Source organism: Hylobates moloch, unplaced genomic scaffold (assembly GCF_009828535.3).
Source record: "Hylobates moloch isolate HMO894 unplaced genomic scaffold, HMol_V3 SCAFFOLD_8, whole genome shotgun sequence".
NCBI lineage: Eukaryota > Metazoa > Chordata > Mammalia > Primates > Hylobatidae > Hylobates > Hylobates moloch.
The window spans coordinates 38,361,493-38,387,791 of record NW_026652283.1 but is presented as its reverse complement, the minus strand read 5'-3'; positions in this window follow the sequence as shown (position 1 = coordinate 38,387,791).

Sequence of the window (26,299 nt, the reverse complement as noted above, 5' to 3'; positions counted from 1 at the left end):
TGATTTTTGTTGTTGCTAATCTGCAGTATATACTGCCAATACATCCCCCACTTCACCTGCCTTTTCACCTTGAGATTCGTTATTTTTATTTTGTCAGTTCTTACAGTCTTATCTGTGATTTTTCCCCTCATATTTATGCTTGGAAAAGCCCAACTCATCCTGCAATCATCACCTTTGTTTCTTCTAGTTCTTTTATGATTTCATTTTTAATGTGAACATTTTGATCCACCTGGAATTTGCGTGAAGTAGATGAGTTTAAAATAGTTAACCAACTGTCCACCATCATTTCATGGCTAATCTGTCTTTTCTACACTCATTTGAAATGCCACTTTTATCATTCATTAGGGTCCTATTTCTGGCATATCTGTTAATTGGTTAATTTTTGTGCTAACCAGTACAAGTTTTGTTGAGCATAGCTTTGTGATATATTTTGATATGAGAATATATTTTCTCTTTAACACGGATGCCCTATATTTTTATTATTTTATAGATGTGTTAATGCTAAACTTTATTTAATGAAAGTACCAGAAAAGCATACCATTTGAGGCCTGTGGCAGCTCCTTTTCAAATGTAAATAACAGTCCCCAAATACTGTCTATAGTCAGGTTTTCTGGATCGAGGCCCATGGGCATTAGGAAGACCTCCCTTTCAGTAGCAGCAAGAGTTGAAGCATTAGAGACACCCTTCCACCCCACTCCCAACCCGCACTGTCCTGAGAAGGGTCTGACAGAGTAGGATGTGCACGCAGGACTGAGAGTAAGTCCTGTCTTCGTTTGAGTCCCCCTAGAAGCAGATTCTGAGACAAGGATTTGAGTGCAAGCAGTTTGCTTGAGAGGAGATCCTAGGAAACACCAAGAGGGGCAGGAAAAGAAGGCAGCCAGCCAAGGGGACCCTGATCAAGCCGGTTGCAACCATGGGAATGGAGCTTCACTCCACAGAGACCTCCGTGATCCACAGGGTAGACCAGGGGCCTCGGAGCTATCCTACCCAAGTACTCCCAAGTACTATCCTACCCCGGTACTCCCAGCAGCCATTGGTTGAGAGCAGCCCTGAGAAGCAGGGAGGGGCATTAACTCTCCAGCACTTCCTGCCTGCTTGGGTGGAGGGAGCAGCTGCAGCCCCAGAGAAAGGCTACATTTGGCATGGGACAGGCAAGCACTCTGATGGGAGGGCCCAAGGGAATCTGAGCAGGACATCTGCCAGTGAGGAAACAGATGTGGTGGCCCAGCACGAGAGGGTGAGCCCCAGATGGGGTCAATGGGGGTGGGGAGGACAGAGTAAAGTCAGGAGGCTTTTAGGAAGCAGAGCAGTATAGACAGGGCTTGGGGGCCTGAGCCCCTGAAGTCGTGGAAGAAGAGGAGACCAGGGTGACCCTTGGATTTCTGGCCTGGGGAATGGGATGGATGATGGAGCAGGGCATCAGATGAGGAAGTATTGCACTCCAGAGAAAGAGGCGGGGTGGGGTGGGGGGAGGGGTTTGGTATGGGTCATGCTGGTTCAGGAATACTGAGCATCTATCTGACAGATGTCCAGGAGACAGCTGTGTGTCTGTCTGGGCTCAGGAGGCAGAGTTAGGAGGTAGGTGGAGAGCAGAGAGTCATCACTGAAGCCATTGATGCTGGGGGTATACACAAGGTGTGGCTGATGCTGAGGAAGTTTCCAGGTTAAGAGCAGAGGGGTCACAAGGAACATTCCACAGATGTGCAGAAGTGACTGCGAGTGAAGCTTGAGCGGCTTGTCTCTTCCCAGTTCCCAAGTGACTGAGAGGCCCCTCCCATCCTTATGGGGTGGGGAGGGGGAAGGTGAGGGAAAGGATGGGAGGGAAGGGAGGGGACAGGGTGATGGAAATTCTAAAGGAGCCGACAGCTGTCAAATAATATAAAACCTCATATGTTAATAATTCTTACAGTTTTGCCAAAGACTTAATGGCTGGCCTGTCAAGAGCGGTGACAGAAGCTATTATGGAAACAAGATGGGAATATTTTGGTGGCAGCATCAACAGCACTGCCCATTGCCAGGGCTCCAAGGACCAGGAGGAGGACAGTCAGACCTCCTGCCTGCCACCCCCAGGAAGGCCATGTTCCCTTCCAGAGAGGTGCTGGGTCACTGCGGATTCAAGCCACTGACTGGATTGATCGCCTCTGAGGACGTTTTAATTAACCACCAGTTCCCAGAGCTGCCCCATCCTTCCTTTCCCCACCCCCTCCCTGGTCTGTAGCCACTATGGTCCCCAACACAGAAGCAAGCAGCAACCAGCCAACAGCGCAATACAGTGAGAGGGACCGCTGGAGGATTGTAGATGGGGGACAAGCAGAGGAGAGGCTCCCGGACCCCGGTGGCAGCCTGATCTGGCAGATCTAGATCTCTAAGGGGTCTTGCACTGGTCATGAACTCAGGGCCTGAGAACCAGACCCAGTTCTGTAGCTGATTGGTTACATAAGCTTGGACAAACCCTTGGTTTTGAAATGCCTCAACTTCTCACTCTATAAAATGGGAACAAGGCCAGGCGTGATGGCTCATGCCTGAAATCCCCACATTTTGGGAGGCCAAGGTAGGAGGATAGCTTGAGGCCAGGAGTTCGAGACCAGCCTGGGCAACATGGCAAGACTCCATCTCTAAAAAAAATTAGCCAGATGTGGTGGCACACATCTGTACTCCCAGCTACTCAGGAGGCTGAGGTGGAAGGATCTCTTGAACTCGGGAGTTCAAGGCTGCAGGAGCTGCAATGGCACCACTGAACTCCAGCCTGGGCAACAGATCAAGACCCTGTCTCTACAAAATAAACAAAATAAAAATAAAGTGAGGTGGGAACAATAGCAGGAAGTGCACATAAAACATGTGCAAAGATGCTTTCAGAGCTTCAGTATCTCAGAATCACTTTCCACAATCCTCTGAAGCACCTTCTGCTTAATCTTATTTAACTCTCAAATCAACTCCAAGACATGGCATAATTATCTCCATTTTAATAGACAGGGATCAGGAGACAGGGAGGAAGGCTGAAGTGGGCACACAATACTAATTTGCAGCAACAGGACTGGAGCCCACAGTCTTCTCTCCACTGCCAGAACCTGCCTTAGTATGAGGGATTCTTATTAGACTATCAGTCGTGACAGCTACCATTACCTTATACCAAGAGTTACACTAACCCAGAGCTTCTCAAACTTGACTGCACATAGGGAACTCCTGAGCATCCTGTTGAAATGCGGATGCAGATTCAGCAGGTCTGGGATGGGGACTGAGATTCTGTGTTTCTAATAAGTACCAAAGTGATATGGATGCTGCTGGTCCAAAGACAACACCTTGAGTATCAAGGTGCTAATGCTTTATCTCATTTGGTTGGCACAATAGCCAGTGAGACAGGCATTATTATTAACATCCTTGCTTCACAGAGGACACTGAGGCTTAGAGAGATGGAATAAGTTCCTCATGATCACAAAGCTAAGCAGAAGAACCAGGGTTGGGACCCAGGTCACCTGGCCATAGTCTGCCCACTGGGCCCCAGCGCTAGACCATCTATCTCTCCAGCATTTGCCTAAGAAGTCAATGACCTGGAATGATGTGAGCCACACCAGGAGTGAGGTCCTGAGGATGGGCAGGAGGGCTCAGATGATACAAGAGCAGAGGGCATTAGGAAATACAGGTTTCTTCGAGAGAAACCTTGACCTCAGCAAGGGAGGAAACTGTAGTTTGGAAAGCAGGTGTTGCCATATCTAGAAAAGAGAGATGCTGGTTCTGGAAAATTATCTCACTTTGATGGGAGAGCTCTGAGCTGGGGATGGTTAGCTTTGAAGAGAAGAATTTTTAACTGGACTGGCAAGAGGCCCTGGAGCCAGGATGAGAAGGAGGAGCTCCAGCCTCGGGGACCAGCAGCTGGGAGGACTTGCACTGGCTTCAGGCTCAGCGGATGACCTCACAAGGGCCGCAGAAGAAAAAAACATAAATGTGAGAAAGTGAGCAGGCCTAGAAGGGGTGCAGGGAGAGGAAGACAAGAGCAAGGGTCATGCACTCAGATGCCAACAGGTGCCAGGTAGGTGTCCAAAGTGAGTGAGGTGGCCCCGTGTCGCAAGAGCTGATTCTTCAAGTGAAGTGGGAAGTTCACACTCAATGGGAAATCCCCCATTTTTTTCAATGCTGCTTACCATTTCAAAAAAAATCCACTTTTTTATGTTGCCCAGTATTTCAAAAACTATATATGTAAGATTGTTCAGACCTAATAAGATATGTCTATGAGCAAGACAGCCCCTCCGGGTCACCATTTTGCAACCTCTGGACCACAGCCAGCACAGGCTGGATTTGGTGGGAAGGGGGAGCTTGTGGGAGTCCTGAGAGAGGGAGGGGACAGGTTTGAGAGACAGCGGCCATGCACGATAGACAGATGAGAGAGAGAGAGAGAGAGACAGATGATAGCAAAAATTAGGGTTTTGCTGGCCGGGTGCGGTGGTTCACACCTATAATCCCAGCACTTTGGGAGGCCAAGGCAGGAGGATCACTTGAGGTCAAGAGCTCGAGAACAGCCTGGCCATCATGGCAAAACCCCATCTCTACTAAAAATACAAAAACTAGCCAGGCGTAGTGGCACACACCTGTGATCCCAGCTACTCAGGAGGCTGAGGCAAGAGAATTGCTTGAACCCAGGAGGCAGAGGCTGCAGTGAGCCAAGATTGTGCCACTGCACTCCAGCCTGGGCAACAGAGCGAGACTCTGAAGCCTCCATCTAAAAAATAAAAATAAAAATAAAAAAGATGCAATGCTGCTTGTTACGAACAGAAACAGAATCTTCCTTAGTGTTCTTCAGAAGACTTTGATAAACATTCAAGGGATTTCTCAAGAAGCTGTAATCATGCCCCTGCACTCTAGCGTGGGCAACAGAGCCAGACCTTGTCTCAAACACACACACACACACAAAATCAAAGAGACACTTGCCACACCCTTCTTGCCCCTTCCTCCATGTTTTGGCTCCCAGACTTGGCGCCCGATGTGCAGGTGGCTATACTTGGGAGGGGCTGAGGGCCTATGTCCCATAAATGTTCATATGACAAAACTGAGGCCACCATAACCAGTTTTACTCAAAGCTGCCAGGCCCACCAACTAGGGCCTGTAACAGCCAAGCACTGAAAAGACCTTATGGTCTCTGTTAGACAAGGGCTAGAGTTTGGGGCCCTCTCCCGGTACAGGACTAGGGTGCTTCCCATACATGATGCCCCCAGGGACCTCTTTCCCACAAAGAACAAAACCATAAAGCTCCAGACAGCCCAGGGGCCTCTTTCACGTGGCTAGGAAATTCTGGAGAAAAACCCTCACTGGGTCCTCCCAGTCCCCACCTGTCCTTATCCCCAGCTCCCACTGTGCCTGTTCCCAGGCTACTGGGCTGCTTGAGCCCACACTGCCTGTAGCCGCCCGCCTAGGAGCATTAATTGAAAATTAATCCACTCGGTACGTGCCGGCGTGCAAATCAAAGCTAAGTGTCTCAATTAGGAAGAGAAATGGAGTCAGGCACTATTCTCAGATGCTGGCTTATTTATGGGGATAATATCATTTTTAATGAGGGAAGCTACTAAAAGGCACAACAAATGCAACATTTAATAGAAAAGTATTACAGCATTGCATCAGCAGAACACAGCCAGGAGAGCGGGTTCTAGGGATGCAGGAGCACGCGGGTGTCTCTATGGTTGTCCAGGTGCCTTGTATAAGCATGTGTGTGTGCACACGTCCCCGTGAGCCCTCGTGTCTGCATGCACACTGTACATGGACGGCTGCATGCATATCCTTCTCTGGATATGTGTGTATGTGAATATTAGTGTCTGGGTCTGGTCTTTGGGGAGTAGTGAAGCTTTCTGGTGTTTTTGCTGCAAAAGATGAATTTCCCATCTGCTGCCTAAAGAACTGTCATTCTGGGCCCTGGGCCAGCCAGATAAAAATCTAAGGTATTTTCCAATACTAAGGAGTCCCGGTCCATTTGGTCCCTGGAGAAGTGCAGGTCTCTGGCACCAGTCTCCATGGAGGGTCATCACGTGCAAATCAGACTCCTGGGCCCCGGCCTCCTCTACACTCCTCTTGCCACACATGGGCTGTGGTTGTCTCGGCCTGGCACATCGCAAACAACTGCAGGACAAGGCCCTCTTGACATCATCCCACTGCCCCAAACTGCCACTTGGGCTAACTACCTGCTTTACCCTTGGTCTCAGCTTCAAAAGTCAAGGACTTGACTTGTCAGGCCAAGTCCACGTTCCCGGGCCTATTTTCCCATCCCTCCACCTAGGCGCGGCACATCCGTAGACCCGGGCTCTGCAGCTCCAGCTCAGGATGGCCTCAGCTCTAGCAACTGTGGAATGGAGAGGTGATTCCATTGGGGTGGCCAGCTCAGAATCTAGCCCGGCCTCACCCTAGCCCATCAGAGAACACCTTTCCAGCCCACAGCACAGCATCCACACATCTGTGCCTTTGCTCCCGTGGGACCCCTACTAGAAAGCATGTCCCAAACCCTGCCTTCACTCCCATGCTCAGAGCAGCACCTCACTAACCCAGCACTCCCCAAGGAAGCTTCTGTGACCACCTCGCCCTCCTCAGACTCCTCCCAAGACCCTGGTGCCATGCCTCACCCATGGGAATAATAACAGGGCCTGCCCCACTAAGTGTGCTTGGTGCATCTGCATCAGCAGAGGGCATGGCCCAGAGTGGCTCCCTGTTAGGACTAGTTTGACGGGGATATCCACCTCTGTTACCTCTTCCCACCCCATACAAACCCTGGGAGGCACAGAATGAGGATTTTTCTCTACGTTTCTCCAAACCTTTTTGAAGGAACCTGAAGCTCAGAGAGATTGAGACATTCGCCAGAGGCCGCACAGCAGACCTCATTTTGAATGAGGAGTAACATCAAAAGATTTGCAGAGGTTCCCCAGGGCACCAGATCCCAAGTGTCCTGGACTCAAAACCTGGGCTCTCCCATCACAGAAGAGCCTGGGGACTCTAAGCCAGGGACTCAGGTGTCACCAGGTTCTGTCTCCCATCAGCTGGGTGACTCTGGACTTGTTACTTACCCTCTGTGTGTCAGTTTTTTCATTGATGAAATGAAACAGGTGATAACAGCACCTACTTCATGGGGATTTCTTTGTCAGGGTTAAATGAGCTAATACTCACAAAGCACTTAGAATCAAGCCTGGCATATGATAAATGTTCAGTACGGATTGAGATGTGGTTACTAATATTAGGCCACCCTACCCCCAGATCATTCTCTCCCTGGCCAGGCAGCAAGAATCATCCATCAAACAGTCTGTGAAGGTCCCCAAGGCAGGGCCTTCCCCTCCGTCAAATCCCCAGCATGGGAGCCAGTGTTACATTCCTTAACCCGGAGAGTGCGTATTCATACAACGGTCATCAGTCATCGAGCTGTGGGCTTATGTTTTATGTACTTTAAGTTTGTGCATTTTACCAGAAATTTTTAAGCAAATAACAATAATCGTCAGGTAAACCAAGTGGAGGTCAGGGTGCAGTGCTCGGCAGAGGGGTACTCACTGGGCAGTGCTATTGGTGGCTACTGATTTCATGTCTGCCTCCTTCACGTGGCCTTGTGCGCCACGTGGGCAAGGATGGCATCTTGTTCCCTCCCTGCACTGTCCCCAGCACCTAGAAAAATGTCTGCGCATGGCAGCTGATGAATTACCAGTGGAAGTGGGAGGGAGCTGATGGGTACCGAGGCAGGAACGGAGAGGAGAAGATATCACACCTTCAGAGTGACCATCTTGCTCCCCCCATAGCTGGGGAGAGGTGGGCTCTTTGCTAAGTGGAGATCTAAGTCCTTGAACCCTCAGTCTCAGGAGTGGAGACCCCCCCAGCCCAGATCAAGAGCCTGATTGGAGGCTCCCCCTCCCTCTCAGGCCCCAGTACCTCCAGATTGATGACATTTGAAAGTTTTCTTCCTACAAAAGTCACTCTCCAGGATTAATATTTATTTCTTATGAAATTTAAATTTTTCAGTGTAATTAAATTTTTATTCTTTGTGAGTTATAGATAAAAATATAACTTTCCCTTTCCCGCCACTGAGGAGGAGGCTTGGTTGGAAACAATTGCCCAGGCCTCCTCCTGGTTACTGTTCTGGGGTTTGGGGCGGGGGTGGGAGGCTCAGAGAGGCTGATGGGGTGAGAGGTGACATCTATCACCCCAGTGTCCCCACCCATGCAACCCCAATGTCCCTCTGCTTTCTGCATTTAAGCAGGAAAAGTCATGGGTAAAAAGGGAGGGCCTCAGACCCAACCCACCCCCAGTGTCTTAGTCCATTTGAACTTCTATCACAAAAATCTCATAAACTGAGTGGCTTATAAACAACACACATTTATTTCTCACAGTTCTGGAGGCTTAGAAGCCCAAGATGAAAGCACCGGCAGATTTGGTGTCTGGTGGGGCACACATCTGGTCTTCCATTAATGGTAGAGAATCCCAAGTATTCTGTCCACTGACAGGGAGCTCACTACCTCACAAGGCTGGTCAGCTTGGCTGGAAAATCCATCCTGTCACTAAATCTGAAGCCTGAGCTTGTAAAAATGGGGCTAACTGGACCCTCTCTGATTTCATATGTGTGTCTCTGGAACACAATTCTCTCAGGCTCAAGAAGATCAGAACCCACCCTCCAAGCACTCACTACCCATGCCATCAACAGGGCTTCAGATATGCCCACAAACTCACTGCCTCCCTAGGAGACTACTTGGCTCCCACATGGCCCTGGATGCAGTAATGTTAGAGGCCACACAATAGCCTTCCCCAAACAACTACATGTGGGACACACCATCAACAGGGTTACATTAACAGTCAAAGAGGGCCGGGCATGGTGGCTCACACCTATAATCTGAGCAATTTGGGAGGCCAAGGTGGGAGGACTGCTTGAGCCCAGGAGTTCAAGACCAGCCTTGGCAACATAGTGGGACCCCATCTTTATAAAAAATTTAAAAGTTAGCCAGGCGTGGTGGGGCACGCCTGCAGTCCCAGCTACTTGGGAGGCTGAGGCAGGAGGATCACTTGAGTGTGGGAGGCTGAGGCTTCAAGAAGCTGTAATCATGCCCCTGCACTCTAGCGTGGGCAACAGAGCCAGACCTTGTCTCAAACACACACACACACACACACACACACACACACACACACAAAATCAAAGAGACACTTGCCGCACCCTTCTTGCCCCTTCCTCCCATGTGCCAGTGTCCCAAGATCTGGGCTGGATGCGGGCTAAGGACTAAGACTCACTCACCTCTCTAACGCCGCGGGGGCAGAGACCAAGCACGCACTTCCTCCTCACTATACTTGGAGCTACAGTTCGTGCTCACTAATTAGACCTGTCGCCAGCCCTGAATCATTCCCAGGCCAGGCTGCGGAGGTCATTAAGCCGGAGATGGATAAGTGCTAAGCCGGCCCGCTCCGGAGATTTACAAGGCTCAGGCTGGGGAGGATTTATAAGGTTTGTTAAATTTCTAATTGAGTTTAGAGTGCGGTGCCATGGTCTCAGTGACCAAGCCGCATGGGTGAGAATTAAAACAAGTGCACCCATCCCTCACATTCCCGGAAGACTCCAGGCATGGAGGCCTCCCCACCAACCCCACACACCAGCCTGGCTGCACAGACCAAGGCCTGCCAAAAGGCAGTGTGGTCTGCTGGGCAGCCCCGATCAAGCCACTCAGCACCCCCTGCCCAGCTCCAGGCCCGCAGACCAGCCCAGGACAGAGCTGCAGGCCCAAAGTCTGTTTGTGGTTGATTGGTTGGTTGCTTGGTCATCTGGATTTGTTGTGTGTTTGTTCTTTTTTTTTTGGAATAGTTAATACGCCCATATGGCTCAAATTTTTTTAAAAGTACGAAAGAATACCCAGAGAAAATCTCTCTCCCACTCTGCCTTCCAGCTACTACCCAATGGAGAAAACCAATGATGTGATCAGTTCCTGGCAAATCCTTTTAGATTTGCACACACAAGCAAATTACACATAATATGTGTATCTTATTTCCTATGTGTGTGTGTATATATATATTTTTTCCCTTTGATATGTACCCTAATGCACCTTACTTTTATCACTTAATAGCAGATCTTAGGAATCTAGAGAGAATGCTGATTGGTCAGCATCAAACAGGCTTGGGTTTGCCCCATGATGTGCTGAAGCAAGCACATACCCGCTCATAAGAGCCAGCTGTGGGCATCTCTTCCCAACTCCAAGTTCAGTGATGTCATGTGGGTAACTTGAAATTCTGTGGAGCATCACAGAAATGAGTAAACTCCACATATGGAAGCTTGTACGTGTTTGTTTGGAGAGCTGATTATTCAACACTTACCAGCACACCACCAGCTTTATCACCTGTGAGCCATGTGACCTCAGGCAAGCTATTTGATCTCCCTGAGCTTCAGTTTGTTCATGTCTAAAATGGGTACGAAAATAGTACCATAGCGTGGCCACAAGGACTGGGTGAGATAACACACGTGAGTGTGTGGCACCATGCCTAGTACACGCTAAGTTAGGTGCTGCTGGTGATATCTCACTCTGGGCAATCCTACTGAAGTGGTAGAGAGGACAGGGATTGCTAGAGGAGGAGTCATGTTGGGGTGATGAGGATGAGAAGTTTATCCTGAGGGATCCTTGAGCAGAGAAATCAACCCAGTCTCAGGGACCCAACTCACTCAGTATCACCACCACACCTACGGTGTGCCATCCCTATGCTGGGCAGGAAGGATGACGAAATGAACAATGCAATGGCCGGCCTGCCAGGGGCGCCAGCATCATGGGAGGGGGTCAGACATCTAAACAGACAACACCAATGTGCTGTAGATACAGGCAGAATAGAGAGACCCCAGAGGAAGAAGAACCTGAACCTCCAGGTATGGGATGGGGATACAGCTTCCCAGAGGAGGGGCGCTTTATACTGGGCTTTGAATGGTGACCAGGAACCCTAGGCAGAAAAGCCGAGCCCGGGAGGGTGGAGTTTCAGAGCTAGTCCCAGGAAAACACAGTTCTCAGAGTTCGTTTCTTCTTAACTCAGAGAGAGGAAGTCACTTGTCCAAGGTCACACAGCACAGAAGTGACTGAGCCAGGATTCAAATCCAGATCCTCTTGGCCCGAAACACAACTCATTCTCCTGCTGCATCCATTGTCTGCTCTCCACCCAGTCACCAAGCCATCCTGCAAGTCAGCACTCTTGGCACTTAGGAGCACTTGGCACTCACGCATAGTAAAGTGAGTGCCCTCTGCAGCTCCTAACAAGACAGGTCCTCTGACCATCTCACAGAGGGCAGTCATTGTGGCTAGATGGTCCACGCACACACTTAGCATGAGTTTTGAAACACAAAGGCGTCAGCACCTCTGTAATCACAGGTGTGGCTGGCCATACCCCAGATCCTTGAAGCTTCTTCACTCTCCAGACCACCATAGGCTGGACCCACCCTCAGGGTCCACTGCTCCCTTCCTTCCTTCTCTCACATCTTGGTTTTGGCTGTTCTTAAATCAAACACTCCATGGTTGCCTGTCTAAGGAGCATCCCTCTCATGGGGGTGCAGATGGAGAAGGAAGAACCCCAGACAGAAGTGGGCACAGCAGCCCCAGAGCATCATGAAGCCCGTACCTTCAGGAAGGGGTCAGGTGTGACTCTGTGCTATTGAGATCTTGTCTGGGGACCCACATGGGTGACAGGCAACTCTCCCTCCCCCTCACCCACTCATTCAATATCCATGGGTCTCCTCATACTGTGTGCCATAGGTGAAATGTGGCCCGCTGGGAACGCGTTGGGCAGGGTCCTTGTCCCAGTGAAGCTTTCATTCTGATGGGGAAAACACAGCATAGACCAGAAACCAGGAAATTGATTAATTTTAGATGGTGCTAAGTGCTCTAGAGAAAATAAGACAAGCTGGTGAGATAGAGAGAGACAGGGTATAGTCAGGGAAGTCCTCTCTGAGGAGGTGGCATCTGGTCTGCTGCCTGAGTGACATGAAGGAGCCAGGCACCTGATCTTGGGGAAAGATGTTCCAGGCAAAGGGAACAGCAAGTACAAAGGCTCAGAGGCTGTGTTTGAGCTGGGAAAGATAACTCTCTGGAAAGAGAATGGCCCAAAAGGGCATTGGGCACACCCAAAACAGAGGGAGCAGTGGAACCAAATGTGCCACATGCTGATATGTGACCTCTCACTGTCTTTCCTACTTTCTGGGCCTCGCTATCCCCATTTGCATGTGAGTCAATAGCAAAAACACTGCGACTAATTGAGAGAATGAAATGAGCTTGCTCATAGGTGGGCCTCTCCACTCAGAAAGCATCTCCTCACTCCTGCCTGAGATTGCCCTGCGAGAGCCCTGGGATCCTGAGAAACCATCTGCATCTGGGGAAGGGGGTCTTCCTTGACCTGTGGAGGGACAACGAAGAACTTAGCCCTAAAGGCAGCCAGCAGGCTGGGCCGGGTTTGCCAGGTTTCTGGCTCCTTGGAGGGACCCCAAAGACAATAGGGTCACCCTGCTCAGTGATGCCAGAAGGTTTACTTGTCTTACCCAAAGCCACAAGGAGATCTTGGGATCTAGGACATGTGGAAAGCCACTTAGCACCCCCCAGACAGTTTCCATGCTAGTGGACTCTGTTTTTTCCTTCCCCAGGAAGACATAGGTGATAATTTTCCCCAGGGTCTGTCTGTGGGTGCGGAGCAAGCATGGGAGGGTGAGCAGCAGAACTGAGACTCCACATCCTGAACCCCAGAGTCAAGACTCCTAGAAATGCCTCCCCATTCCCCAACACATTTACACCTCCTGTATACGCAGGTCCTAAATACAGTCTCAGTGACGCTTCTACCTACCCAGAGCCCCTGGTCCGTAATCTGAGCATCGAGCGCCCTCTGGTGGTAATCGTGACTATCCGAAGCCCAGAGCCTCCAAGCGCGGGATGGCCAGCATGGCCCAGCCACTCCAGTGTGGCGCCTAGCGCGGTGGGGAACTGAACAGCAAAGGCTAGGGCTTTTAGCCAGCACCCACCTAAAAAAGACATGCCCTGAGATGGCAAAGGACTTGTCCAGAGTCACACAGCCAGTCGATCATATCTAGTGGCCAAGAAGAGCACTCACTCATTCATTCACTCAATCTGCTTCATTGAGCACCTACTTTACCCCAGGCATTGCTCTAGGCACAGGGAACTCAGCAGTGACCAAGACAAAGCCCTCACCTTCCTAAGGCCTACATTCCACGGAGAGAGGGACAATAAATACACAAACAAGTAAACATGTAGGGTGTCAGGTGGAGAGAAGTTCTATGATGAAAAATCAAGCAGAGTAGGGGAGAAGCAGCAGCAGGGAGCTATCTTAGATCAGACAGCTATGGGAGAGCTCTCTAGGGGGATGACTTTGAGCTGAGATCGATGAAGAGATGGGGAAATGTGTAGGGAGAAGCAATTCTGGCACTGTTAGGACACAGGAGGGTCCTTGGCATGTTCAAGTGACAGCGAGGAGGCCTGGGTGGTCAGAGTGGAGCGAGCAAGAGAGGCAGTAGGGGCATATCAGACAGGGTCCTGTGCACTATGACAGGGCTTTGTTCTAGGGCTTTGTTCTAAGTTGTGTTAGGAAGCCAGTGGAGGGTTTTGAACAATCACGAGGGGGCCAAAAGTTTTAAAGGCTCACTGGATTCTGAAGGAAAAACAGATGGCAGGAGGGATGAGGTGTGAACGCAGTTGGTTCAGAGCTAGAAAGCTATTGCAAGGTTCCAGGTGAATAGTGACAGGAGCTTTAACCAGAGGTGGGGGTAATGGAAGGGTCTCAGATTTCAGATGCATTTTGAAGTTCAAGCCAAAATCAGCTACTGAGGTAGTGCTATAGAATGTGAGAGAAAGCGAGGAAAAAGATAAGCCCAAGGCTTTTTGCCTGAACATCTAGGTGACGTTTCCTGAGATGGGGAAGGTAGGAAGGAGACATTTGATGAGGGGGCAGTGAAAAGTTCCATTTTGGGCATGGTGAGTTTGAGGTGCTGGCCATGACCATCCCAGGTTGGATATAGGAGTCTGAAGTTCAAGGGTGAACTTGGCAGTCATTACCATATAGATGGTGTTTAAAGCCATTGAGCGAGACGCCTGCTTCCATCCAAGATGAAGTAACAGAGGCCAGATTTATCCTCTCGCCTGAAACAAACAAATAAAACACACACAAACTATCCTGAAAACGATGGTTTTCAAGATACTGGACATCAGAGAACAAAGGATAGTATCCCTTAGAGACAGAAAACAAACAAGGTGAGCCCTAAAATCATCTCAGGATACTGTCTTGGTAGAGTTTCTCGGTTGCATCACAGGAAGTAGGAATGGAAGTAGTGCCTGGGAAACATCCTAAATTGGGAAGATAGAGCTAGGGGTCCAGGAAGACAAAGACAAGAATTTGCAGGACAGAGCACTCAACAGGAGAGAGACCTACAAAGACAGCCAGAACCCCAGAAACCTGCGGAGGGTCCCCCTCAAGTATTCATCAGAGTACTGATCAGCACATGTGTATATGGAAAATACCCAAGGCTGAACAAATAATCATCCGGAGGTATAGAGGAAACAGTACCCAGCAATCACACAAGGCCTGGAGTAACATCTGTTCTCACCAGGACTAGAAAACCTCATAATTAGTGCAGGATGCGGTAGAATACTCAGAATATTCTCGCCTCAACAATGAAGAATAATTAGCCCTAAATTTAAATGCTGCTCTGGTCCCACCTAACAAATCTTCAAAGCAAGACCTAAAAGGATCAAACTCTTCCTGCAAATAAATTAATTGCATTCCAGACCAAAGTTCAGAATATTTGTAGGAATGCAAAAATAACCAAGAATATAAAGAACTCCTAATGCGTATGTAATTGGAGTGTCCAAAGGAATGCAAAAATACTCAAAAAGGTAAAAATTACAATGTCTGGCATCTAATCAAAGATTATCAGGTATGCAAAGAAGCAGGGAAATACGCTCTACAATGAAGATTAATTAATTAATTAATTGAAACTGACTCAGAATGTACATAGATGTTAATAATAGTAATTAAGTGGAGGCATTTGAGATATTAAAAAGACATAAATCAAACTTACAGAGATCAAAAACAATCTGAGGGGAAAATTACACTAGATGGGAGGAATGGCAGTTTGGACATTGCAGAAGAAAAGATTAGTGAATATAAAGACACAGCAATAGAAATTACCCAAAATGAAACACACAGAAAGAAAAATCAATTTTTTTTTTTTTTTTTTTTTTGAGACAGGGTCTCACTCTGTTGCTCAGGCTGGAGTGCAGTGGTGCATTCTCAGGTCACTACAGCCTCCACCTCCCAGGCACAAGCAACCCTCCCACTTCAGCCTCCTGAGTAGTTGGGACTATAGGCATACACCACTATACCCAGCTAGTTGTTTGTATTTTTGCAGAGATAGGGTCTTGCCATGTTCCCCAGGCTGGTCTCGAGCTCCTGGGCTCACAAGATCCACCCGCCTCTGCCTCCCAAAGTGCTAGGATTAAAGGCATGAGCCACCGTACCCAGCAAAAAATCAAATTTTTTAAAAGGGGACATCAATGATCTGTGGGACAACATTAAACAACCTAATATATGTGTGATTAGAGTATCCAAAAAAAGGGAGTCAGCCTGTAATTCCAAACCCAGCAAAAATATATTTCAAAAACAAAACCAAAATAAGACTATTTCAGTATACAAAAGCATAAAGAATTCATCACCAACAGACTTTCATTATAAGAAATATTAAAGGAAGGCCTTTAGGCAGAAGCAAAATGATACCAGTGGGAAATATGGATCCAAGGAATGAAAAGCACCAAAAGTGGTAACTACGTGGGTAAATATATGTTTTATTATTATTTCAAGCACTTTAAAAGATAAGTGACTATCTAAACAATAACATATATATTGTGGTGGGGGGGTTGTTTTTTGTTTTGAGACTGAGTCTAGCTCTGTCACCCAGGCTGGAGTGCAGTGGCGCAATCTTGGCTCAGCACAACCTCCGCCTCCCAGGCTCAAGCGATTCTCCTGCCTCAGCCTCCAGAGTAGCTGGGATTACAGGCACGTGCCACCACTGCCTGGCTAATTTTTGTATTTTTAGTGGAGACGGGGTTTCACCATATTGACCAGGCTAGTCTTGAACTCCTGACCTCAAATGATCCACCCGCCTCGGCTTCCCAAAGTGCTGGGATTACAGGCATGAGCCACCATATCCAGACAGTTTATTTTTTATATATGTAAATTCAATGTATGACAACAATAGAATAATGAATGAGAGAGGAAAATAGGGGTATGCTATTGAAAAATTGTTACGCTATACCTGAAGTGGTATAACATTATTTGAAAGTAGACTGTGATAAGTTAAAGATCCATACTATAATCCCTAAAATTACCACCAAAATAACAATATTAGAAGTTATAGCTAATAAGTCAACAATAGAGATAAATTGGAAACACAAAAAATACTCATTTTGCCCAAAAGAAAGCAGAAAAAGATAAAAAGGGGAACAAAGAATAGATGGGACAAATATAAAACAAATCACAAGATGATAAACTTATACCTAGCCATGTCAATAATCACATTAAATGTAAATGATCCAAACTCCCCAATTAAGAAGTAAAAATTGTCAGATTGGATAAAAAATCAGGACCCAACTATGTACTCTTTCAAAGATATATATTAAATATAAAGACACAAATAGAGTAAAAGTAAAAGGATGTCAAGAAGTATAGCCTACTAACACCAAATAAAAGAAAGCTGTAATAGTTACACTATATCAGACAGAATAGATTTCAGATTATAAAAATATTACTAAGGATAAAAAAAGTTCATTTTATAATGATCAAAGGGTCAGTCAACCAAGAAGGCATAATTCAAAATGTTTATGCATCTAATTAAATAGCTCCAAAATGCATGAGGCAACAATGGATAGAAATGCAAGGAGAAATAGACAAATCCACAAATACAGCTGGAGATTTCAAGACTCTTCTCTCAATAATTGATAAAGCAAGCACACAGAAAATCACTAAGGATTTGGGAGATTTTAATAACACTATAAAACAACTTGGCCTAATTGACATTTTTAGAACACTCCACCCAACATCAGAATACACATTATTTTCAAGGGTGCAGAGAATATTTTTAAAGATAGATCATGTTCTTAGCCATAAAAAAGGTCTCAATAAACTTAAAATAATTCAAGTCATACAAATGAAATTCTGACTATAATAGAATTACATTAGAAATCAATAACAGAGATATGTAAAAATCACCAGCCAAATACTTGGAAATTAAAGAACACACTTTTAATAACCCATGAGGTCAAAGGAGAAATAAAAGGGGAAATTATAAAGTATTTTGAACTGAATGAAAATGAAAATACAACACTAAATGAAAACACAAAAGTAGTGGGGTGCCTCTATAACAGTACTTAGGATATTGATAGTAATAAATACCCATAGGGGAAAAGAACAGTCTCAAAACAAAGACTTCAGCTTCTATCTTAAGAAACTGGGGGTATGGGGGGGCGGGGAAGAGCAAATTAAACCCAAAGTAAGCAGAAGAAAATAAATAATAAAGATTAGAGCAAAAATCAATGGAATAGAAAAATAATCGAGAAAACAAAGACAAAAGCTGGTTCTTTGAAGAAATCAATAAAATTGACAAACCTCCAGCTAGACTGATCACGGAAAAAGAGAGAAGACGCAACATTACCAATATCAGGAATGAGAGAAATTATATCACTACAGATTCTAAGAATATTGAAAGGAATAAAAAACTATCTATTAAATACATTGAATTTGTAGTTAAAACTTTCCCACAAAGATACTTTCAGAACCAGGTGGCTTCACTGGGGAATTTTAGGAAACATTTGAGGAAGCTGTGATATTGTAAAATATATATTAGTCTTTGTACCATTTCCTGTCACTTAGCTCCTAAAACCCTTGTTATCTCCAGAGTGGCAAGAGTGTCTTTCGGTCTTTCGTATGCTAGCTCAGTCCATTCTGGTTTCTATAATAAAATACCTTAGGCTGGATAATTTATAAATAGAAGAAATGTATTTCTCACAGTTCCGGAGGCTGGGAAGTCCAAAATCAAGGTCCTGGCAGATTCAGTATTTGGTGAGGGCTTACTCTGTGCAGCACAGATGGTGCCTCGCTGCTGTGTCCTCACACAGTGCCAGGGGCAGGAGGGACTTGGCACCTCCCTCCAACTTCTTTAATAAAAGCACTAATCCCACTCACAAGGGTGTAATCTTCATGACTTAATCACTTGCAAAAAGGTCCCATCTCTTAGTACTATCATCTTGGGGGTGAGGTTTCAACATATGAATTTTGGGGGTACACCAACATTCAGACCACAGCATATGCTAATAAGATGACTGGTGGCTGGCAGGCCCTAGACAGCTTCAGAATGACAGCTTCAAAAACACCGAAGCATGATTAAAGGGTTGGGACTTCAGCCCCAACCCCAATCTCCGGGGAGGAAAGAAGGCCTGAAGGTTGAGTTAAGCACCAATGGAATAATGGTTTAATCAATCATTCCTGTTTAATGAAGCCTCCATAAAAATCCAAAAAGACAATGTTTGGATGAGTTTCCAGACTGCCAAACACATAGGATTCTTGGAGGGTGGTATATCCAGAGAGGGTATAGAAGCTCCATGCCCTTCCCCCATGCCTTGCCCTATACATCTCTTCCATCTGGCTATTCATCTGTATCCTTTGTAACATCCTTTATAGGCCTGATGCAGTGACTCATACCTGTAATCCCAGCACTTTGGGAGGCAGAGGTAGGAGAATCGCTTGAGTCCAGGAATTCGAGACCATCCCGGGCAACATAGTGAGACTCTGTCTCTACAAAAAAATAAAAATTAAAAATTAGCTGGGCATGGTGGCATGCACCAGTGGTCCCAGCTACTCAGGGGGCTGGGGCGGGAGGATCACAGGAGCCCGGAGTTCAAGGTTGCAGTGAGCTATGATCATGTCACCACACTCCGGCCTGTGTGAGTGAGACACTTGTCTCAAAAATTTTTTTTAATTTAAAAATAATTTTAAATTTTAAAAAATTCGTTAAAATCAATTGGTAAATGTAAAGTGTTTCCCTGAGTTCTGTGAGCAGCTCTAGCAAATTATTCAAATCTAAGGAAGGATTCCTGAGAACCCCTGAGTGGCCAAAAGCACAGGTCATACCTGGGGTTTGCAATTGGCATCTGTGGTGAGGGGGAGTCTTGTGGGACTGAGCCCTTAACCTGGGGGGTCTGAAGCTATCTCCAAGTAGACAGTGTCAGAATTGAACTGAATTAGAGGACTTCCAGCTGGGGTCCACTGGCGAATTGCGTGGTGTGTGGAGAAACAACCCACACACATCTGGTATCAGAAGTATTGTGTTGAGTCGTGTGTGAGAGTAGGAGAAACACTTTGGGTTTTAGCCATAACACCAATTCAACACAAACTGTCCCAGAAAATTAAAAAGGAAAGAACACTTTCCAATTCAGTCCATGAGACCAACATTACTCTGATGACAAAGCCAAAGACATTACAAGAAAACTACAGACCAATATCCCTCTTGAACATATATGTAAAATTCTAAACAAAATCTTAGCAGATCAAATCCAACAATATATAAAGTGGATAATACACGATGACCAAGGAGGTTTATCCTGGGAATACAAAGTTGGTTTCACATTCAAAATTAGATCAATGTAATTCATATTAATTTCCTTCTGTTATATAACAAATTACCACAAACTTTGTCAATTAAACAACAAAAAATTACCTTACAGTTTTGGAAATCAGAAGTCCAAATGGATTTCACTAGGCTAAAATCAAGGTGATATACGATTGCATTAATCCTGGAAGCTCTAGGGAAGAATATATTTTCTTGCCTTTGCAAGTTTCTAGAGGCTGTCTCCCTTCCTTGGGTCATGACCCCCTCCACCATCTTCAAAGATAACAGCATTAACATCTCCAAGTCTCTCTCTCTGTCTCTCCATCTCTCTGTCTGTCCCTCTCACACATGCTTTCTTCTTCTTCTTTCTTATTTCTTCTTCTTCTTCTTCTTCTTCTTCTCCTTCCTCTTCCTCTTCCTCTTCTTCTTCTTCTTATTCTCCTTCTTCTCCTCCTTCTCCTTCTTCTCCTCCTTCTCCTCCTTCTCCTCCTCCTTCTTCTCCTTCTCCTCCTTCTTCTCCTTCTTTTCTTCTTCTTCTCCTTCTCCTTCCCGTTCTTCTTCTTCTCCTTCTCCTTCTTCCTCTTCTTCTTCTTCCTCTTCTTGTCCTTCTCCTTCTTCTTCCTCTTCTTTTTCCTCCATCTATTAAGGATTCTTGTGATTACAGTGGACCCACCAGGATAATCTAGGATACTCTCCCCATGGCAAGATCCTTAATTTAATCATCTAAGCAAAGTTCTTTTTGCCTTGTTAGTTTCACAGTTTTCAGGAATTAGGACATGGACATCTTTAGGGGGCCATTATTTGGCCTACCACACAAAAAAAGAAAAAACATGTGATCAGATCAATAAATGCAGAAAAAGAATTTGACATAATCCAGTATTCATTTATGATTTAAAAAAAAAAAACTGAGCAAACTAGAAGCAGAAGAGAACTTCCTTGGGCTGGTAAAGGCGATCTTCAAAAAAATCTACAGTATCATTATTCAATGGCTGAAGGCTGAAGACTCTCTCCTTAAGATTGGGAACAAGGTAACTATGTCCACTCTCTTCACATCAACTCAACATCGTACTAGAGATGTCAGCCAGTGCAACGAAGCCAAACAGAACAAACAGTTTAGAAAAAAAAGAAAAGCATTCAGATTGAAAAGAGGTAAATACTTTATTCACAGATAACGTGATTACCTATGTGGAATATACAATGAATCTACCCCAAAAAGCTACTAGAACTAATAAGTGAGTTTAGTAAAATTGTAGGATAAAAGAAAACTATAGAAATCCAGGCATGGTGGCTTATGCCTGTAATCCCAGCCCTTTGGGAAGCTGAGGTGGGCAGGTCACTTGAGGCCAGGAGTTTGAGACCAGTCTGGCCAACATGGTGAAACCCTGTCTCTACTAAAGAAATAAAAACTAGCCAGGCATGGTGGCACATGCCTGTAATCTCAACTACACGAGAATCACTTGAACCCAGGAGGCAGAGGTTGCAGTGAGCTTAGATCGCACCACTGCACTCCAGCCTGGGCAACGAAGTGAGACTCAGTCTCAAAAAAAAAAAAAAAAAGAAAGAAAGAAAAATATAGAAAAAATGTATATTTTTATATACTAGCAACTAACATTTGGAAATTGAAATCCAAAAATCAATACTACTTACAATAACATCAAAAATTCTTAAATAATTAGGGACATATCTGACAAAAAATATGCAAAATCCATACCTTGAAAATACAAAATATGGCTGAGAGAAAATAAAGAGGATTTAAATAAATTGATATATCTTGTTCATGGGTTGGAAGATTCAATATTATTAAGATGGCAATTCTGCCCCCAAATTAACCTAGGAATAGAAGGGAACTTCCTTAGCCTGATAAAGGGCATCTACGGAAAAACCTACCGTACCACTATACCAATGGCTAAAGGCTGAATACTTTCTCCCTGAGATTGGGACTAAGGTAAGGCTGTCCCCTCTCAAAATCAAATCAACAGGATTTTTTGGAGAAGTTGAAAAACTGATTCTAAAATGTATATGGAAATGCAAAGGACCTAGAACTGTAAAAACAATTTTTAAAAAGAATAAAGTTGGATGACTAATCCTATCTGATTTCAAGATTGATTATAAAGCTACAATAATTAAGATGGTGTGGTATTGGAGTAAAGACAGACATATAGAACAATGAAACAAAATAGAAAGTCCGCAAATATATATATTTATATATTATATATAATATATATTATATATATGACATATATTATATATAATATATATATTATATATATAACATATATTATATATAATATATTACATACTATATATATGTATATATACAGCTATTGCTGCCAAGGGTGTGCCTGAAATAGGAAGTCTTCCAGCTCCCCAGGGTCTCCAGGATCCCCTGAGGGCAGATGAGAGATTGAGGAGCCCCAACCCCAAGGGACGTTTAGCAGAGTGGTTAAGACTCTAGCTCAGGACCGCAGTTTAAATTTGGCTTCCCACTTAACAGCTGTGAGACTCTCAGTAAGCACTTTGCCTCCCTGAGCCTCCGTTTCCTGTTCTGTATGACAGATTATTGACATATATATATGGGGGTAAATCCATTTTTTTAATAAGAGAATGAGCCAGTAGTAAATAATGTGTGTGTATATATATATATATATATATATATATATAATATAATATAGTGAGTATCATGGTCCAGTCCTGACCCGGAAAAATGTACGTCTGAGGACTGAACCCAGAGACATCCACCAGTCAGAAGTTGGGGGGAGGAGGACCTGCCAGACACTGAGAAGGGGCAGCCAGGGAGGCGAAAGGACAAGGGGGAGAGAGGTCCCTGGAAGCTGAGTAAAGAGAGTGTTTCAAGGAGAAGAGAATAATCAGCTCTCAGATGCCACCAAGAATTGAGAACTGATGACTGAACTGGCAACTTAGAGGCCACTGGGAACCCAGTGGACTGATGGGGGACAAAGTCTCACTGGAGTGGGCTCAAGAGAGAATGAGAAGAAGGAAGCGGGTGATGGAGAGGACTGGCGATTATTTTTAGAGACTCTGCTAAGAGAAGAGAAGATACAGCGCCAAGGAATTTTTTTAACAACAGAATTAATCCCATACCCCGGTGGAAGGTCAGACAGACCTGTAGATCATAGAAGACAGCACAGAGTGCCCCCACCGCTGCTGGGGCTGAAGCGATCCCCCAGGGCTCAGGCCACTACTCAGAGAGCCAAGTTGGGGCAATGGCCAAAACTGTGGGGCCGAAGCGGGGGATGGTCTAAGAATGTTCCATTAAATGTTCTCCTGCCCCAGAAGAGTCCCAGACACCCAGGTACTGCTTAGGGACCGCTGTCCCTCCACCTCACCCCAGCCTCAGCTCATGCTCCACCTCCCGGTGAAACAGCAGATCCTCCTCTGAGAACTTGCCTTCCAGGGGCAGTGGGATCCCAGCAGAAACAGCTGGTGCAGAAAAAAGTATCCTGGCTTTAGAATCATAAGGACCCCCGGCCGGGCGCGGTGGCTCACGCTTGTAATCCCAGCACTTTGGGAGGCCGAGGCGGGCGGATCACGAGGTCAGGAGATCGAGACCACAGTGAAACCCCGTCTCTACTAAAAATACAAAAAATTAGCCGGGCGTGGTGGCGGGCGCCTGTAGTCCCAGCTACTCGGAGAGGCTGAGGCAGGAGAATGGCGTGAACCCGGGAGGCGGAGCTTGCAGTGAGCCGAGATTGCGCCACTGCACTCCAGCCTGGGCGACAGAGCGAGACTCCGTCTCAAAAAAAAAAAAAAAAAAAAAGAATCATAAGGACCCAGACCTGGACTCAAGTACCAGTTCCAGCTCACTGGAGGACCCTGGGCAAGTCCCATCACCACTCATAGCCTCCAGTTCATCATCAGTAAAGTGGGAGTAATAATTCCATCCTCCCAGCACTGTGGTGAGGACAGCAGGAGAAAATCTGAGTGCAATGCCAAGCACGGGGGACGGCCCGAGGGATAGCCCAAAGCATGGGCGATCCTTTCATTCTTTCCCTTCCAGCCTGTTCTCTGGGACTCCTGAGGGGCTGTCCTCCCACTAGCTTACTCCCATTGTGGGTCCCCATTTGGCCCTGGAGGTCTCCAGCTCCTCTCCTGCTTCTGCCCTGATATGACAGAGTTGCGTGGCTGGGGCCAGCCAACCCATGACAGCTGCAGGGGCAGCAATAGCTGCCAAAGGTGTCCCTGAAATAGGAAGTCTTCCAGCTCCCCAGGGTCTCCAGGACCCCCTGAGGGCGGATGGGAGATGGAGGAGCCCTGGCCCCAAGGGACGTTTAGCAGAGTGGTTAAGGCCCTAGCCTAGGACACTAGGTTGAATCTAGGCTTCCCATTTACTAGCTGTGAGGCTCTCAGAAAGGCGCTTCACCATCCCAAGCCTCCATTTCCTGTTCTGTAATACAGCGTCTACTTCACAGAGTCGCCATGAGGATCAAATGAGATAATGCATGAAGGTGCTTCACCCAGCACCTGGTCAATGGGGTGCACAGTACATACGGGCCATGCTGCCATTATTGGCTCCCACCCAGCTTTCCCAAGGGCTGGTGCCCCTACCCACATGGAGCCTGAGTTTCCTGTGAGCCAAGCCTAGGTTCAGAGAGCCAGGTAGAGGCAAGGTCAGAGGCTGCTCCCTCCCCTAACGCAGTCTCACCTGCATCCACAGCTCAGGCAGGGGCTTCACACTAATAGAAATCCCCTAATCGCCTGCTCGTACCTCTCCAGTATCTCAGACCTGCAGCTCTCCCAGCCAGGGCCCCTCCCGCATTCTCCCTGCTACTCCTGGCTTGAGAGCAAGATGGGACCCAATAGAGGGGCAGACACCACCTCCGTCTTCCTCGGGTGGTATATTCCAGCAGTTGAGAGTGTAGACCGCCTGACTCTGCCTCCTCCTAGCTCTGTGACTTCAGGCAGGTTACTTGGCCTCTCTGTGCCTCAGTTTCATAATCTATAAAATGGGGCTAGAATGGTACCCCCTCATAGGGTTATTGTATAGATGAATCAGTGTGAAGTGCTTGTAATGGTGCCTGGCACCACTAAGTACCATTCAAGTATTTGCTGTTCTTCTTGCCATTATTATATTGATTCAGTACATGTCCAAGTGCATGGCAGGTTTCAGGACATGCTTGTTGCATGAATGGATAGATGATGGATGAACGAATGAACCAACTAGCCTCTAAGGGTTCCTTAATTTACTGATAACTGACAACAAAGACTATGGGTTTTGAGCACCAAGTAGGTGCCAGGTGCTTCATGCCACATGATCTAAGCGAATCCTCGCCACTGCCCAATGAAGTGGGTATGACGACGCCCATTTCTCAGATAAGGAAATCATGACTTAGAGGTTCACTTGTCCATCATCCACAGTGATTTTTCCTCCCATTTAATTTTTAATTATACACATGATACAAAATCGCTGATGAAAAAAATTCTAAAAAGAGGCAAAATAAAAACAATGAATGTAAAATCACCTGAGATTCCACGCCCAGAAATTACCATTGTCAAGTGTTTGCTGACTATCCTCTAGACTATCTTCACGCAAATATATATATATATATTTATATATATATATATATATTTTTTTTTCTTTTTTTGAGACAGAGTCTCACTCTGTCACTCAGGTTGGAGTGCAGTGGTGTGATTTCGGCTCACTGCAAGCTCCACCTCCCCGGGTTCACGCCATTCTCCTGCCTCAGCCTCACAAGTAGCTGGGACCAGAGGCGCCCGCCACCACACCCAGCTAATTTTTTTGTATTTTTAGTAGAGATAGGGTTTCACCGTGTTAGCCAGGATAGTCTCGATATCCTGACCTTGTGATCCGCCCGCCTCGGCCTCCCAAAGTGCTGGGATTACAGGCGTGAGCCACCGTGCCCGGCCTGTAAATATATTTTTTTTAACAAGGATGGGCTCACATTATGCATACACTGCACTGCAATAGAGTGTGGCTCTATGTCAATAAATATGTACCACCGGCAGCAGCTAGGATTCCATCACAGAGCCAGACCACAATTTGTTTAACCAATTTGCTTTTGTGGGATATTTAGGCTGACCCAATTTCTCACCATTTTATCTGATGAATATTCTCCTCATCCATACAACTTTCTGAACTTTTTCAATTATTTCCTTAGCATAAATTCCTAGAAGTGAAATTTCTGAGTCAAAGACAATACACTTACTTAGGGCTTCTCATATACACATACTGCCAGATAGTCTCCCAGAAAGGTTGTACCAATTTCCACTCCCACTGGTGGTGAATGAGACACAGGCCACTAATATTGAAGACATGAAAAACAGATCAGAAGTGGTGTATTAGTTGGAATGGCTGGGCCACGCTGCAGGAACACATTTACCCCAAAATCTCAGTGGCATAACACAACAAAGATTTCTTTCTGGCCCACAGTCAGGCTCGACTTGGTTCAGCAAGAGAGCCTCTGCTTCCCATAGTGGAATTCGGGGACCTCGGCTGACAGAGTGCGACCCTGCCATTATAGCTGTGCCATCTGGAATGTGGGACCTCCAAGGTTGCCCCGGAGTGGGAAGAATGAGCGCCCAGCTTCTTAAATACCTTGCTCAAGAATGAGACACGTCCTCTGCATTCACTTCATTGGTTAGGACTATCTTGAGGCCCTGTCTAACTGCACGGGGGCTAGATAGTGTGGGGTTCCAGGC